The sequence below is a fragment of the Lonchura striata genome, chromosome 1, assembly GCF_046129695.1.
Source record: "Lonchura striata isolate bLonStr1 chromosome 1, bLonStr1.mat, whole genome shotgun sequence".
Taxonomy (NCBI): domain Eukaryota; kingdom Metazoa; phylum Chordata; class Aves; order Passeriformes; family Estrildidae; genus Lonchura; species Lonchura striata.
This window is the reverse complement of record NC_134603.1, coordinates 38,711,160-38,728,612: the sequence shown is the minus strand read 5'-3', so window position 1 is coordinate 38,728,612 and position 17,453 is coordinate 38,711,160. Positions and strand designations below refer to the sequence as shown.

Genomic DNA, 17,453 nt, shown 5'->3' with positions numbered 1-17,453 from the left:
TGTTGCCAGCTGGAGACCTGAATCAAGCAGAGGAGGGAGATGTGCTGCAGGCCAGCTCCTCTGCAGCCCCTGTGTCCCCACACCCCAGAGTGGCCGCGGTGTTGGGTGGGCTGCTGCTCTGGCTGGGATCATCTGAGATAAACTGGTTTGTGTGCTCCAAGGTACTTTGGGGTCAGTCATAGGGGGTCACTGAGGAGATTCTCTCCTCATCAGGAGAAAAAGTGCTGGTGGAGACTGACCATTTCTGTCCAGTTGACCCACTCATCTCAGGCCCTGTTGGTGCAGTGTATAGATTACTCTAGGGTCTGTCACAAGCCACTGAAGAGTTAAAGTCTGCAGACCAACATTATTCTTATCAAACCTCTATGTTGCATTTACTTGCATGTGCAAACACATATTATTCAATGACCTCCCCTGAAGAATTTCCTGCTTGGGAGGATGGAGTAATTGGTTACAGGTCTTCAGCAACTGCAAGAAATAATCTGTCTCTCTCAGTATCCAAAACTAGATGGACTTTTTTCATGGTGCTGGTAGGCTATATAAACAAATATTGAAAAATTCTGTGCAGTTTGGATATAAGCATTGACTGCCTCAAAATCTTGTGATGTTCTCTACGGTTTGGATAAAAGTCAATGTCTCTGTTTCTTTAAGCTAGAGCCAGTGAGCAGATATCCCCTTTGGCATGGTGAAACACATTGGATTTTCCAGCATGAATTCAGCTCTGCTTTTCATTTCAGAGATGGCCAAATCATCAGAGAATTGTGGTTTTTCAGCTTGGTGGGTAAAGGGTTTCCTCATTATACTAAGAATTCTGGAAATGTAGTGCTAAACACTTGTAAATAAATATCTCCACTTTCATAAGCACTGTCAGTTGAGAGGAGCTCTAGGAGTACTCATCATGTTCAGAAGCATACTTTTAGCTGGATCAGCTGTGTAGAGGTTCACTAAAGTTTTAGCATTATTTTCCAACTCATTGAGATGAAGAATGGCTACTTATCTTTTAATTTGCTTGATAATAACAGCTTATGTTTTATGCAGAATTTTATTAATTGTTTGTGTCTTTTGTAGAGTAGGTTAGCAGCAACAAGAAAGCTCAGTTAAAGGTAGCAACTACTCTCCTCTTTGCGGATTGCATGCTCATCTACAGCATCCAATGCTGAAATCAGCCTGGAAACTATTCATGTTTCTGTTTTAGCAGTGTGGGAAGAAACAGAGTTTTGCCAAGTAGGGGAAAAAAGACAGCTTACTGTCATGAAAAATCAGTTTGACCAGAGTGTATTCTGTGGAGCCACCGCTGCAACAGTCACAACAAGCTACCTAAGTTTCCCAGAAAAAGAGCATCAGAAAAAATCTTCCCTGACATATGAGATACATTTGAATTCCTGAGCACAACAACTGGATAACAAAGTTGTCAAATATGCTTTGTCTTTAATCCAAATTTATTTCTTGATTACTCGAGTGGAAAATTAGTGGAGAGAAAGGGAGCAGTCTAATCATTGTAAGTAACTGCCTAAGACCATGCTAAGTTTGCAATCGATAATGCACCAATTTTCTTTCTAATTGCTTTGCCACAGGTCTTGGAAAGCTGCAATATGCCGGATATATGTTATTTTCAAAAAGGAGTTGCAGGCATATCAGGGAGCCAACAGTTTGTTAACTTGGGATGTGGAGATGTACGGCTGTGCCATACAGAAAGGTCAGATAACTGCTTCCTTTTGTGACTGAGTTTTGTCCTGTGCACAAGGCTTACTGCTCCTCCTTTTATCACCTATAGATGCTGTGCTGTATTTTATGGTAGATTTGAAAAAGGTTTCAAATTATATGACATCAAGTCTTTCTGAGTGGAGAACTGAATTTATAAATCTATAGAAAGAGGTATTTCATAATGAAGATGCCAATTTTTTCTTAAAAATGGAAGCAATTCCTCAAGCTTCAAAAAACATGCTCAAATATATTGCACTTTCTTTACACACTATTTTCTACTCTCCCTCTTTTCCACCTTTTTCAGTGAATATTCACCTCTCTGAGGGCATTCATGCCTCAAGTTTTGTTCAGCCTCAACCATGTCACTGTTGTACTGTGAGATACTCACACCATGTGTTATACTCATCACCATCAGCTCAGCTGTGCTATTTTCCCAGTGTTTTATTTTAGTCTTCCCATCTTTTCTCCTTGTCTTCAAGAGCTCTGTCCTGCACAGGACAGCCACCACTGCAGTAATACTTGGCCACAAGTTGCATGTGGCCAGCATGGGTGTTCTTCCTGTGTGCACCCAGTGCCCCAAAACCCCCACTTGTCCCTGGGAATAGCTGGCCTGGCTTAAGTTTTGCATGGTATGGCCTTTTCCTGAACTTCTCAACACACTTGATGCAGGTCAGATCTCTCTTCCTCCTCCTTCTTCCCCTCCTCCTCACCAGCCCATCACCTGGCAGCTTCCTTTCCCCAGCCTCTGCAAAATCCTGCTGCAGTTTCCACTCTGGCATCTTTTCTGCACTGAGTTTTGTATTTCTCAGTTTTACTGATCCTCATTCTCCAAGCAGAGAGCACATTCCTCCTTGAATCCCTTTCATTTATAATAATCTTATTTAGAAATTTTGGTGCTATTACCTCCTTTAACTTCCAGATTAAGTCCAAATATCTATCTAGCTATTTACAAGAAATGCAGATTTTTTTTTTTAACCTTTAGCAATTTGATGACATTCAGCTGTAAAGTGAAATCAGCTGTGTAGGTTAGATCCAATGTGTAAGCCAATGATCAAAGAGCTTCTATGTGAAGGGAGAAAAGGAAATAACTAACTGATACATGTCCAAAAATGATAGAGACAGTGGTCAGAACAAATTAACTTCCTAATATATATTATCCCTCTATCACATTCTATAGCTGAAGGCTTCAGGCTGGTAAATTGTGGGGAAAAGAGTCTATTCCAATTAACTAGTAGTCACTTTCTTGAGGACATGAAGTTTTTGTGATGCCTTTTCATCTGCAAGTCTGCTCTTCAGCCTCAGTCCTGGAGTTTTTGCTCTGCTTTAGTCAAATGCTGCAGGGCAGCTGCTGCCTCAGAGATATAAAGGTACTCCAGGTTTTATGGGAGTGAACTGCTGGGTAGGAAAAAAATCTCAACAGCAAGAGAGAGAGGTGTTTTTAATGGCTCTGCTGAGGAAAAAGCTGCTGTGCAATAGCAGTGCTTATGTCAGTGCTGTCCGTATCAGATGCAAGGGTGTTCAAACTGCAACCATGCAGATTCATGCTCTACAAGAACCAGATAATTCAGCCATAGGACACAAGGAATGCAGATTTCACTTGCCTGCCTTCCACAGATGCAGTTAGATATTAAGTATGGAATTTCTGAAAGCACGCAATTGGGCGAGCATCAGTTGTGTCCTGTCTCTTCTATTTTAAAGGTGTGTGTGCCTGGCAGAGACATTGTATGTGTTTTGCTGATATTTAGAAAATACTTTTACCTTTGAATATCAAATTTCTCTATTTGCTGCTTCTGAGTTTCAGATTAAGGCCACCATGTTTGCATCATTTTTTTGGAAAAAAGAAAAAAAAAAGGGTGCATTCCTGCTTATTTAATAACTGAAGTATCTATCAAAGCTAAACCAGGCAAATATAGTTTAATTAAGTAATCTTTAAAAATTAATTGAATATATTCAGACTTAATTTAAAAATATTTAGTTTACATCTCTCTTCCAGCATCCATGGAGATTCTTCTTCTTTTTAAGGTCAATTCCTCCATATAATTAAGCAGGAAAATAATGAAACTAAGGTTTCAGGTATGAAGTATTGTTATATAATGCCACTGAGCAATTCAATGTTTGAACAGTAACAGCTCTTCCCTCCCCCAATCCCTGAAAAACTCAAGAAAGTTAATACTCTGATCTGTATATATAAGAGACACATGTGGATAGCTAAATGTTCACTGTAAAATGTTTGTTCAGATAGAAATAATATAATGGAAATCAAAGTATGTGTAGGGAGGGGAGAAAGGAAAGTCTGATAAAAATCTCTCAGAGAAATTGGATTGCTTCATATTTGAAAGTAGCTGCTCTTTTTTTTCCCTTTTTGATCACTTAAATTCACAAAATGATATGGGTCTTCGCATTCATGCCAAATTATTTCAATTGCACTAGAAAAGGTAGCTTATTTCATTGCTTTCAGCTCTCCTGGCACAGCCTGTCACAGCCATAGGCTTGGGAACCACTGGCCTCTCTGTGAGTGCCAGTGAAAGCAGAGGTGGGTAATGAATGCACAGCAATGTGTGTCAGCAGCTGTACAGGGACAGCCAGAGGGCAGATGATGCTGCCCTCTCAGGTTTCTGTGCAAAACATGTTTGAAAAGAGGATACAGGGTATGAAAATATGTGACTCTTCAGGTTTTTTGCTTTGTACTGCCAGATTCCAGTTAACAAGATTGAATGTTAACGAGATTCTATAATGGCTCCTGTATCCAATTTAGACATTCATTTTTCTCCCTACAGAATGTGCTCAATATGGGGTTCAATCCAGGGTTAAACCCTTGCTGCTTTGTATTGTTTATGCTATTAATGCCTGCAAAAAAAAAATTACTGGAGAAACTTGTCTCCATAGAAACTAGCATCTAACTAAATATAAGAAGAAATTTTCTTGCTTCTTTCTCTTTCACCAGACCAGCTCAAGAAGAACATGATGTCCTCGTGGAATGAAAGGACTTTGTAATTTAAATATGCAGCCTTCCCCCATAAACCATTTATTTCTTCTTACCATGTCACTGTTGCTCTCACCATATTATCAAAGCATTAATATTTCTTTATTTGCAAAAGAATAGGGGAATTTTGATCATCAAATGCACTTATTTTGCATGAGGATCATGCATTCTGTTCTTAAGGAGTAAACAGAAAAATTAAGAGAAATCACATGAAAATTTATTTCCAAAATTATTGTAGATATTTCCTCTATCATGACATTGGATTTCCTCCAGAAAATAAAAGTCAAGCTCAATCTTTCAAACCATGTAGTGCTATTTTTTTCTTCTACATAGGCCCATAGAAGACTGAGTTCTGCCGGAATTATTAAATGTAAAAGTCAAACTGTGGCAGAGAAGTACATCATAGAATAAGCAGAACATAGAACATCAAGCTCTGTGTATAAGGTTACATTGTTTGTCTTTCTTCAGATTTTCTCTGTTTTGTCTCCTAGAAATTTTGCGCTATCAGAACTAGAGGACTAAAATATATATACAGAGTATATATATAGAACTACCACTTTGGCAGGATGGCAGAAATCTGAAAATCCCAAACACCTTTTCTATTCTAGGACATAAAAATCAGTGTAAGTAAGAGATGTCAAGCTTCTTACCTTGTTGGAGTTTTGTTTTTTTTTTTTATTAATTTTATGTGCAATTCTGAGTTAAAGGCAGCCTTATGATATATGCCCAACATCAGTTTGTATTAGAACCTGGTGTCGTGTGTATGGGTTTTAAAATAGCTTTATATCACTTTAAAGGAGATAAAGAGTTGTGTACTTATACCCCACAGTAAGTAAAAAACTATGAATTGCTGAAGAATCCCTACTTCCCATATCTGAATGATAATTAAAACTCTATGTATGGACATTTGCTTTTGGGGCATATATTATGTCAGAAACAAGTCTCTGAAAAGTAGATGTTGGGATGAATGGACCCTTCTCAAAAGAGTCAGGGTATTTGAACTGTAATGACTAACTCACTGACAGATATCAAAAGCACATAAATTCAACATCTGGCCACTTTCCAGTCAGCTCTTTTAGGCTCCTGCATGTTTTAGTAAGCCTAGTTGTGCCAAAAAGACCTGGAAGACTTCAGCATTTTTCTTTCCAGTCTATTATATGTTTTCTTTTCAGAGTGAAAAGTATTTGATTTGGAGTGACGCAGAAAAAAAAAGAGGAAGTACCTTCATGCTTGCAGCATTTTGGGATTTTATCTAGGGTTGAGAGGCAGAATTCTGGAGGACAGTAGACATGAGATTTTCCAGCTGTTCCCTTGCCTACTCCTTGGTGCTACATACTACCATCACATCTGGTGAAGATTCATTCAGGTATGAACTGAATGTAAAAACAAATTTTGTTGTCATCCTGCATGACAACATTTTTAAAGTTTTTAATGGGTTTGGGCAAGATAAACACCAAGAGTGAAATATGAATATACAGATATAGATGTTTTTTAACATTTTCTCCATGTTTTACTCATACAAACTCATGAAGGTACAGAAGGTACAGAATCTCTCTGTACCTTCACAGCTATGCCAGTGCTACTACAATGCTCTCTGGCCCTGTGGGCATCCTAGAAGTGCCAGGCCAGCACTGGCCCTGCCCACCTGTGCTCTTTTGGGTCCAAATGCCAGACTCTTCTGCCTCCAGGACTGAAGTACTAGAGGTAATGCTTCCTTCACTCCATATGTATGTCTCTGCCTCTGCACTAATGGGGTGTTACTATTAATTTGCGAAAAGATGACACTGTCCTATTGGAGGGACAGCCTGAAGCTTGAAGAAGGCCCCCACACTATTGCCCATAGGGGAAGGAAGGTCATTTTTGCAATCACTAAGCAGAACATGCCTTCCACGTGCATCAATCAATGAGAGCCTGGTCGCCTGGCTTATCCAAGGAAACTATGGAGATGGAGGTTGGGAGTCTGTTGTGCATTTGCCAAATGTTTCACAACACTAGGGCATGCCTAGGTGGACTAGGATCACTTCAGCTGGCAGTGAAGTGCAAGTCCTGAAAGAATGGAAGAATGAAGTATTATGGCTAGGAAAGGAAATGAGATACAGTTTTCTATACTGAAGAATCTCCATGAGAATAAGTAGGAAGACCAGAAACATAATGAGTTTCTAGTAATAGGAGCATAACAGAAAATTTGTGATCTAAAGATCTGGTAAGAAAGCCACAGGCTGTTATTTCCTTCCCCATGATTAGTTTGCCTCTGTCCTGGATGCTCCTGTGTTGTCTATGAGCACCAGAAAGCAGCTTCCCTGGCTTACCAGGACCTGTAAGATGCAGCAGCTTTGGAATGAAGATCACTGACCCAGGGAAATGGATAGATCTAGGGAAACTTGTAAAGTCATTGTTGAGGTGGGTCATTCACCAGAAAGAGACAAAAGAACTAGTGGAAAAAAGGTCAGCTGTGGGGTTACAAGAGCTTCTCTCAAGGTCCAAGGGCTTTTTCTCTTTCTCACATTCTGCTTTTGAATTTGAGTTTTTGACTGTGATGGAGAATTCCAGACTGTGAGCTGTGGTCTGAAGTAGTGGGACTATTATGGCTATTAAATATTGGTGCTCTCACTTTTAGTTTACTGGTTTCATCTCTCTGAGTGAGTATCATTCCAGGATCAACCTGCATTTATTTCTCCTGTATTTATTTGAATAAAATATCTGTCCCAGGTCAAGGTGTAAGAAGGTCTATAGATAAATTTAATCCAAGAGAGCTCTTAAGGATTCAAGATGAAACTGGATGTGAGCCAACTCTCAGTTTTGCAGGGAGAAAGTCACAAGGCACCCAGGAGCATGCAGTGGAACAGCAGGACCAGGGCATGATTTTTCCATGTGTCACACACTTTAGGCATTTTGAGAAGCAGAAAACTTGGAAAATGCTGCAGGCCCTCTGAAGAGTGACAACAGTCTATATTTTGTAGATGGGCAACTTCCTGTGGTTCCACTGAATTCCCAGCGCTTCCACAGGTATCTGAAATGCAGTTAATTGTGGAGTCATGGAGGTAAAGGTGGTCCTTGGTAGCACTGAGGCAGTGAATTTGTCCAGCTCTGGCCAGGATTTTCTGGAGGTCCTGCCCTCTGGCCACCCACAGGCTGCAGTGGGTGATGGTGCAAAGGTGGTCTGCAGAAATCAGGTAGGTGATGCAGGGTAGGAACATGGGCTGGATAACTGGGATGAGCCTTACAGAGGGGAACTGGAAGTAAAACAGGTGCTGAAATGGGCTAGATCTTGTAGGATGGTGGTTGTTCCTAAAGGTACTCCTAGAAGGTAAAGTTGGCGTGCCTGGGTAGTCTGGGGATGTCCCAACTTTTGGTCTTGGCTGGAAGTTGATAGGGTGATTCTTGAGAAAGTGCTGGTCTAGAAATATAGAGCCAAGCTTACTGAGAGAGAAGAGCAAAATCAAAGGAATTTTTTTTAATAACTCTCACAGGAAAAGTGTTTTCCTGCAGGAAGACAAAATATTACTGCCTTCACCTTTTTCACTAAAATGTCCATTTGCATTTTCAGCCACTTGTATGGATTAGATTTATTATGTATAATACAGTACAATATTCAGCATCTCAGTTCCTTCTTATTTCAAATGAGCACAAAACCAGCCCATCAATACCACCTGAGTCTCAGACATGAGACAATACTGAAGCATGGAGCTCTATCTAATTTACTGTACAGTTGATATTATAGATCGACAAAATAATCTGTTGTAGAAGTACTTGGACTCTGCATTTTGAAATTTAGTTGCTTGAGGGGGAAAGACACATCAAATATATAATCATATTTAATCACCATGACAGCAGTACAGATGACCAAGGAAGGGAAGCAGAATAGTATTGGATTTTGAGCATGTGGAGAAAAAAAATCTATGGCTGTCACAAACTAATGTTTCTTACAAACAGGTAATTATTCATAATGAATAGCATAATGATGTCTCTCTTTTTCTTTGGAAAGTTGCATCAAGACATCAATGATGACAGGTTATAGACAAAATCATAAGAAAAGAGTACAGCAGAATGCTCACCCTGATCAGCAGTGGCTGTTTGAACTGTATTATAGCAGCACCTTCTGGGCTTTTCAATTTAGTAGATAGACTTTTGACATAATTTCAAAATTAATTTATTTTCTCTGTGAGTTGTCATTTCTGGAAAGAATTACTTTAAATTTTTATTTGTGAATATTAATGGTTTGCACAAGGCTAAGGGAAAAAATTGATCTATTATGGATAAAAAACTATAAACACCCAACCATATTGAAGGAGTTTATTATCAAATGTTATAAAGATGAGGGGAGTCTGGGACTCATATCTCTGAGTGGCTGTTAATAGGCATCTGCTTTTTCTTTTTTTATTTTTATTTATGAGAAATTGCCCAGCCTCTTAGCTTTCAACTTGTGTGAACTCACAAGCAATAAAAATAGAGGATTCATTATCATATTGCAATAGAAATGGAGTAGCCTGGAGGGAATTGAAAAACATTTCAAATAAAGTTGCTGCATTATAACTCATTAAATAATTCACATGTCTATATTGTGCTTCCATCTCAAGAAGGAGCTGATCACCTTTGAAGGATTGCAGATGTTTACTGAAGCAGCAGAATTTGAAAGCTCCAAGACCTTACTGGACTGTGTCTTTTGTGAATAGACAGTGAGACAGAACTGGTGGTGGTAAAGTAAGTGTAAAACCTTGCATACAGTCCTTCTCAATATTAAAAAACCTTGAAAACTGAAAAAAAATTAAAATATTTAATCTAATAAATTAATTCTGTGTTCAGCATGTTGTGTTGCTAATGTATTTAATAAATAATTGTATCAATATTTTGCAATGAGCCTGGAAGTAGTTTTTGCATATGAAAAGCATTTTAAAATATTTTTATTATTGGAAATTATGGCAGTAGTGATTTAATTTCATACATTATATTTTAACAGGAGAACAATTTTACAGTAAAGCATTGCTTCTGAACTACAATATTCTATATAAGTAAAAGTAAATAAAAATATCTGAAGCTTAAATATGTAGTATTTTTTAGTAAAAATGAAAGCTGAAGTTAAAATCTGTTGAATTGCACATAAAAGAAAAAGCTAAAAAATGAGAATGATGAACAGCATAGTTTAATTGTTCTTGTTTCTGTGTTATTAGCTACCATCTTATCATTCACAAAGATAAATTATAAATTTTGAAGAAAACAGAGGCAGTTTTTCTTTTCCTTCATTTCATCCCCTGTGCTGTGGTAAAACAGCAGACTCCACTGAAAAATTAATGCAGGATACTAAGGATTAGACAGCAAACCATTGCTTAGAGTTTGGAGATTTAAAGAGGGAAAGAGAAGGAATAGTGTTGAAAGCAGGAACACAAGGACTCATTTCCAGTTTGTAACCAACTTCTTACAACCAAAATTTGCAAAGAATATAGATTTTTTTTTTTTTTAACATGAATTACGTGCAGATCTATCTTCTAAAGGATTAGATTTCAAAATTTATCCTTTTTGGAGTATTAGCATGGCTGTTTGATAGTACCACTCCAAACAGGTGCTTTTGCAGTTTATTTTTGTCATCTAGCCATCAGGTAGCTGAAAAATAGTGCTGTTTAGATGATACAGAGCAAGTATCTCTGCTGTGTTGCTGGAATTTTATACCAGGACTGTTTCAAATTCTTTTCCATGGGCTCCAAAAGACATTATTCAGTTGCTATCACTAGATTTATTTGTGCTTCATGGTCCTGGGTCATGACAATATGAGAGGGTCCAAGGAAGTGGCACTACTAAACAGACTTTGCAGCATCCTTTGGCAAGTACCTCGAGAAGTTTGCTCAGCAGTGAGCAATAAAATACTGGCACATGAGGTCTGTGGCAATGAGCAGGATCACTGCATGTGAGACAGGTATACGGACTTCCCATCAATATCCCAGGAGATGTCGCTATCAACAGACAAATAAAACCCATTTGTCTTCCATGAGCTTCCCAAGAAGGAAAAGTGTGCATAGTAAGCAGAAATGCAGCAGGAGTCAGTTTTTGTGCAGATAATCTGCTACTTCTGGTATAGGAATTTACTGAATTCAGAGCCTGACCTGTTTGTGTTGTTAGTAAGTATTGTTTTCTTGGTGTCCCAAAGCTATTCCAATGAAAACTAGCTAGACTCTGGAGCTGAGACTCTCTAGGGTAAATGGAGACCTCTTGCATTATGAATTGCCTCATGGGGATCTTAAACATCAGGTTTCCTGCAAACACAGGCACATTTGCCCGTGTCACATTGACTGGAAATGGCCAAAAGCCAGGCAATTCATTGAGTTACAGAGCTATTCCTATGTAAAAGTACTTTGGCATCAGGATCAATAACTCATCCTAAAGGACTGTGTCTCAAGGCTGTGCATGAACAAGGATTCTTTGATGTCTGAAAAGGGTTGAATTAATGGTGTGGCCAAAGAAATTAACTTCTCAGCCTGTACACCTATTTGCATTAGGCATATGGAAACTGGCTCAGCTGGAAACATGCTGAATTTTCTTTAAAGTTGTCCCATAACCTAGAAATTACTGAGGAGAGCAAAGAAAGCAGGCTATGAGATGCTGGAAAGCTCTGCCGTGGAAGGGGCCCTGGGGGTCCTGATTGATGGGAAGTTGACTGGCAGCCAGCAGTGCCCTGGCAGCCAGGAGGGCCAACCCTGTCCTGGAGGGCACCAGGCACAGCATGGCCAACCAGGCAAGGGAGGGGATTGTCTTGCTCTGCTCTGCCCTGGGGCAGCCTCACCTCGAGTGTTGTGAGCAGTGTTGGGCACCACAACATAAGAAAGGCATTAATCTATTAGAGAGTGTCCAGAGGAGGCCAATGAAGATGGTGAAGGGCCTTGAGGGGAAGCTGTGTGAGCAGTGGCTGAGGTCACTTGGTCTGTTCATCCTGGAGAAGAGGAGACTGAAGGGAGACCTCATCACAGTCTACAACTTCCTCTTGGGGGGAAGGGGAAGGGCAGGCACTAATCTCTTCTCTGTGGTGGCCAGTGACAAGACACAAGAGGGTGGCCTGGAAGCTGTGCCAGATGAGGTTTAGGTTGGATATCAAGAAAATGTTCTTCACCCAGAGAGGGGCTGGGCTCCCCAGGGAAGTGATCAAAACCCAAGCCTGGCAGAATTCAAGAAACCTTTCACGTGGTGTGACTATTGGGGATGGGGCTGTGCAGAGCGAGGAGCTCAGCTTGATGATCCTTGTGACTACCTTCCAAATGAGAATATTCTGTGATTATGTGATTGTCTCTCATTTTCTAAGGAATGCAAGAAAGAAACTGCTGGGACTTTCAAAGATTGCATTTGCAACTGAAACCTAAACACTAGATTTTCTGGCTAGAGGTGGAAGATGAGGAAAACAATAACTGTTGGGTATCTGGAACAGTCTACTGAAACAGGCTTATACAACATGTATTATATGGTTTGTGAGGCCAGAGCAGCTGGAGTTTTCATTTGGAAAAGCAACTCAATAAAATGAGCAGCTGTGAAAAGCACATGGAATGGGAATTAAAATGAATATAAAATAAATTCATGCTCAAACTTTATTTTCTCATTTGAATGTGGCACTGAATTCATTGCAAACTGCTTAGGCTAGAAAAGGAAAGAGAGAAAGGAAAAAGTCTGTGATGAACATTCACATTTTTTTGTGGATTTGTGAAAATAACCTATGAAAAAGAAATGAAGAGCAGTATTGTATTCAAATGCAATGTGCAAAACTCACTCAGGGAGTTCTAGGAAAGTACTTTAGATAAACTATATTATGTAAGCCTCCTACATAACACTTTCCAGATACAATTCCCTTAGTCAGCGGTTGGATCATAATGCTCTAGGTATTAAAACATCATTAAAAGTTACCAAAATATGCATTGGCTCGTTACATTCTCAGATTGGTGACTGCCCATGATTAGGAATTTTTGCTGTAATTCACGATTTTGTTGTTATGACATCAATTTCTACGCTCACTGAAGTTGGTCTTTGAGGGTAAGTTAATTCATAGGAAGTATTACTTATAAATCTGTCAGATTAATTGTGAACTTCAATGAACTTGACAAGATAAATGAATTGAGACAGTAGAGTTTTCATCAGGGAACCAAGAATAAATTGGTGAAGTAACCTAAAAGTGGAAATTTGCCATCTGAAAATGGATCCATAGCTGAGAAAATGAGTTTTGAGATGTGATCTCAGGAAATGAAGCAAGTTTAAGTGGTGAATGGGCTCTTTTCCCTGTCAGAATATGAAATATTTGACAAGCTCCCCAGTAAGCTACCTGTGTGCAGTTATAGCCAGAAGAATGTTCTCATCCTCATAAATGACAACTGGACCTTCTTTGTCCATCAAGTGGTTTCTCTTGTAGCAGCTTAAATAACATCTGTAAGCCATATAATGATGACTAGACCATGGAGCAATTGTCACTGGGAAATTGCAGACAGCATAGCTCTTTTCTCTTTAAATACTAAGTAGATTAAGACCTATTTTTCTGACATGTGGCATAGTCTTTTACTTATGGAAATATCACTAGTTTGGGGAAGTTGACACAAAAAAAGTTTTCTTCTGAAGATACCAGGACAAATTTAGATGAGTCAGAGCATAGGAATATAAGCAATTCAGAGAACAAAATACCACATCATTGACATCTCCTTTACTGTTTGTCTTGATTTATTTAATCTCAAATTGCTGTTAGCAATAGAAGGGGAATCAAGAATAAAACGTGTTGGTCTTCACAGATTTTATAACCCAAAATGAAGAAGGCCCCACATGCTCATAGATTCCCATACCAAATTTCTCATTATGGGAAGGAAAAATCAGAAAGTACAATATCTCTTTTAGTTGCACTGAAGATTTTAGAAACTCTTTGTGCTGTAAGCAGGCCTTGAAATCTTCTATTATCCCTTTAATTTGCTTTTCCCCAGCTTTCATTAGCCAAGCTTCTGCTACCACATTTTTCGGTTTTGTGTAGCTAGATTGGGATCTGATGGCTGAGATTAAATACATCAAATGTGTTTGTGCATCTTGCTCTCTTTGAATGACAGCTGACAGTTCTAACCTTCCAAGCAGCTGTGAAAGTCTGTATTTACATGGTCAATAGCAGGATAATGTCTTCCTTCTTGCAGTCCCTTCAAAAAGCTTCCCACAAAGCCCTTATAATTTCCTAATGGAATATTCTACATTCCCAGAATGTTTTACCCGGCAAATTAAACCTATAAAACTACTTCTAGTGGGATGGCCAGTGCCCTTCTACAAGCTGTTCCTGTTGACATCATCTCCAAAGGATCTTTTGTTTTATTAATTTAGTTATTTTGTTTTGGTCTGTTGTGTTTTAAAGGTCTTCAAGACTGAGTGCCTGGGAAGTCCCCTGACACTTCATGCAGTATGGCTATCCCATGTGGGATACCACAAGGATTGGTCAGCTAAATCAGAAGCAGTTTTAATTCTTCTTTGTGACTTTTCTAACAGCATATAGAAGTGTAAAAGAAAGAACTCTATGGACAAGGAAAATTTGCTTCTGGTGTAACAGTGTCCTTCCTGGTAAAAATGCAGGAGTTCATATACTTCTTCATATTCACTGGGAAATTGAGCAGTTCAGTTAATTAAGACACATTTGGTAGTTTAAGATTTTATTTCAAAATATTTACAAAGGGGTCAGTATTGTAATCCCAATACCTATTGCTACACTTCTTTTGGACAGAGTGATACAGTCCCCAATGTATCTTTAAGTCTTGCTTTGGTACCAAACAAGAGTTTGAGTCTAAATGACTTTGTAACATCAGAAGTTTCAATTCTACTATGGTTTCAACCTGGCCAAATAAATTGATTTGATAATCCCTGATTTTTCAGAAAGAACATATGATTAGAAAGTACAAAACAGATGCTCTCTGCTTTTTACTCAGAACTCATTATGATGGGATTCATAGAAATTGTTGAAGAACTCTTTTGCAGAATTTGATAGTCCTTGGTTGTCTTTTAATTATTGTATAATTATGTAGAAAATAGCTAAGAGATCTTTCCACATTAAGAGGAGTGGCACAGTATAGCGCACTTCTCATGCAATGACAATAATTAGGAAGAACAGGATGTTGTACTGCAATAATGCTTTTCCCTTTCATCTATTAAGGACAGCAAAATTCATGCTCTCTTTGATGCAGCTGAAGCCCATTTCTTAATTTTGTAATTTCACCTGGTGCAGTATACTGTCTTTAGCAAAAAGCCTTTGAGCTGGGTCCTGCGAGAGTGAACTTTCATTGCAGTACACAAGAAGGTTCTGAACAAATCCTATAAAAAAAATTATGTGGTTAATGTATTTAGTTCCCAATGCGTTGCTTTTAAAAAGTTGTTCATCACACACAAAAGAAGTCTAATGTTAGAACATAATTACCTGTGTGTTTTTTAATACCTTTTCTTCATTACAAACTAAAAACTGCACTTTTCCTTTTATTTTGAAAATTGTCTTTGACAAATCCTTATCTTTTGCAGAAATCAATATAACCTTTTTTCCTTTGATGATTCACTGACATAATAGCAAAGATCTATGAATAATCATTGTAAGACCCTTACAGTATAATTGTGGTAAGCAGTTTAACTTCAAAGGCAAAACACCTAAGACAAAGTAAAGTTGCATACTTCAGCCCACTGATGATTTTTCTTGAGAACTACTTGTTCACTTAACTCAGAAATAACCATTCTAGTAATTCCACTGTATATGAAATTCAATTGAGTGACCTTCTATAATGCATTGAAAAATATTATTTTCTGAAGCATTCTTTCCAGTTCAAGCTTCTTGTGGAAATTCTGACAACATATATAAAGACAAAAACTTGTGATTGCCTCTTAATCATTTAAAACTATTGACATAGTTTCTATTGGATTCAGAAGTGTTGAGGAAAATAAAAACAATGAATTAACTGAACAGCAGATACCATAACTTCTGTTCTAAAACAGCAGCTTTTGGTATGTGCACTGGTGGTGTTGAATAACTACTTCTTAATTTTCATTTATATAGCTAGATCAGCTCATTAGCTGGTCATTTCAAACTTTAAAAATATAATTACAGTTTCAAAAGCAAGTCCTTCTGTCTAGACACAAAAATTGAGTATAATTTTCCCCTTTGAACATTAGCAAACAGGGAGATGGAAGCAAGGATACCCACCCATATGGCCATAGAGGGAGAAGAGCAGTGTAATGTGAAGGAAGCCCCACTGTGTCCAGAGTAATGGAGGATATTGAAACATGCTAAGGACCTATGGAGAGGAATAATCAATCATTTTAAAGCACCATAGCTCCTGTTTAAGGAGAAATTGAAAATACAAGAGCATAGAAGCAGCAACAGCTTAAGGAGGAAAAGAAAGCTGCAAAGATGAACATATCTGTCTCCCCCTGAATCTGCTGTCCTACTGTGCTAGTAGGTATGGGAAAGCATGGAACAACCTGGGCAGCTAAAGAACTTTCCAGACACATACAGTGGGCTTAATTGTATGCTGACCTATATAATAGATTTTTAATGCCCTTCCAGACTTTTTTGGATCATCACATTTACTCACCTGGTTCTCCCCTGCCCTGTAGCTTTTGCTGGCTCTCTGATTCTACATCAGCACGTTGGCAGAGACAATCTGCATCTTTTGCTAATTTCCTCTCTTCCTCTTTCAAGCCAAACTTCATCAGCTCTGCAGGTTGCTTTCTGGAGGTCACTGTGAGTTATGAAGAGGTCTAATTTCTTTGCCTGGCCCAGTTGCTGAGTTCCCTGCAAAAATTTTCAAGCAGTCAAAGACCCTTAAAATATTTTACCCTGGTTGGCTATAGAAGTGCTCTGGAAACTAAGGATTTTGAAGACAGTATCTTGTAACAAATTTTCAGAACTTATAGAAAGTTAAAAATAATTTTTATAGAATATTAGAAATTACAGGTATTTTCCATGCTGGGAGCTTGCCAGGGTTCATAGAATCTTGGAACATCCTGAGTTTGAAGTAATCCACAAGGACCATCAAATCCAAGTCCTGAGTTAATTCTGTAATCTTTATGTCACTGTAACACATGTGGCTGATGTGTGTTACCTTTTATTTGTACACATATTTTTGTCTCAGTTAAAACTTAACAGTAAACAAGACAAGAAAAGAGAAAGAAGAGAAAAATTCTTCAGCATTTTTTATCCAAGAATGGAAGCATATTTTATCAATCGGTTGTTTAGCAAAAGATTACATCAGATCCACTAAAACTTTATTTTCTTTATGGCTGTGATTTTAAGAAAAATTATTTATGAGAGCAATTTAGCTGCAATATTTTCATTCAAGTGTTACAATAGATGTAGAAGCTCTCATATATATAAATTATATTTTTCTCTCCAAATCCACCCTCTAACAATGATATAATTGCAGCATATTTAATTGAACTGGAGATTTGTGACAGAACTAATGAAGTTGCGCAGTCTTTAATTAGTTCCTGCAATATGTGACAGTGCTCTCACAGCTACAATCAGCCTTTCAGGTTAGAATGCAGTCATGTAAGACATTGATGTATTAATTCAGACCCAGGTAATTATAGATAGAATGAGATCCTCATATGTATGCTAGGCAGTAAAGTTTAAGAAATCATAAAGCTTCCTGTATCAAAGACAAATTATTTCAAAAGTCTGTTGACTTCCTGGTTTTCACCAATGAAGATCAGATTGTGAAAACAATGGGAAAGAAAAATCCAATGCCAGAAGTTTGTTAAAGACAATCAGTAATGAAAGTCCTTTGATCAAATACAACAC

At 38.2% G+C, this 17,453-nt stretch overlaps 1 long non-coding RNA gene across 1 annotated transcript in view; it reads left to right on the top strand.

Annotated features, from left to right (window-relative positions):
• Nucleotides 1-9,352: 9,352 nt before the first annotated feature.
• Nucleotides 9,353-17,453, top strand: part of LOC144247162 (uncharacterized) — a 32,741-nt gene continuing 24,640 nt past the window's right edge. Inside the window, exon 1 of the long non-coding RNA XR_013340868.1 lies at nt 9,353-9,388. This is a non-coding gene — a long non-coding RNA (uncharacterized LOC144247162). The remainder of the gene's footprint in view (nt 9,389-17,453) is intronic.